We start from the raw sequence: 900 nt of genomic DNA, 5'->3' as shown, positions 1-900 counted from the left end.
ATGCAGGGGTTGTTCCCTGCTGGGCAAAGGTTGCTTGGAGTTTTGGACTTGGGGAAAAACAGAACAGAAAGAAGTTGGGTTTGTTTGCTGACACCTCAGAGCAAGAAGGACTGCTGCTTTTTTTTTTTTAACTCTGAAAATCTGTAACTTTCTTCTTTTCATTTGTAGGCATATGGTGTGTGTGTGTGTGCATGTGTGTGTTTCGGTGTAGGTCAGAGGACAATCTTGGATGTTGGTTCTCACTCCCCACCTTGCTTAAGGCTAATTCTTTATTGTTTGCCGTTGCATATGCCAAGCTACCTGGCTGAACTTGTGATTCTTCCGTCTCCACCTCCCATCTTGCCATCTGCGCAGCAGGACCACAGACGCACACTACCACAGCATGGCAGGACCACAGACGCACACTACCACAGCATGGCAGGACCACAGACGCACACTACCACAGCATGGCAGGACCACAGATGCACACTACCACAGCCAACTTCATGCAGGTGTGGGGATCTGACTCAGGCTGTCACGCTTGCACAGGGAGATGCTTCACCCCTGAGCCATTTCCCTAGCTCTCCTTTTTATTTTCTACGACTCTTTGTTGCATGTTCTTTCTTCAGCACTGAGAGCTCATTACACACAAAACCACACTTTACTTTTTGTATGTTTCTAAGACCATTAAATAATTATATTCACAAACTAGAAGAAAAAAAAAAGCTAGGTCACATGCTCTGAGATGTTTTGGAAGAGTTTTCCTCGGACATCAGGTCTCTCATCAGTTAAGTCTTTTGGGTCCATCAACAAGTAATTGAACAAACAAAACACAGTATATATAAAGGAATGCATTCCTCCTTAAGAAAGGATGACATTCTGACACGTGCTACAAGTGAGGACCATGAAAACTCTATGCCA

The sequence above is a fragment of the Acomys minous genome (assembly GCF_964271855.1).
Source record: "Acomys minous genome assembly, chromosome: 2".
NCBI lineage: Eukaryota > Metazoa > Chordata > Mammalia > Rodentia > Muridae > Acomys > Acomys minous.
The sequence above is the reverse complement of the archived record's forward strand: the minus strand, read 5'-3'. Positions refer to the sequence as shown.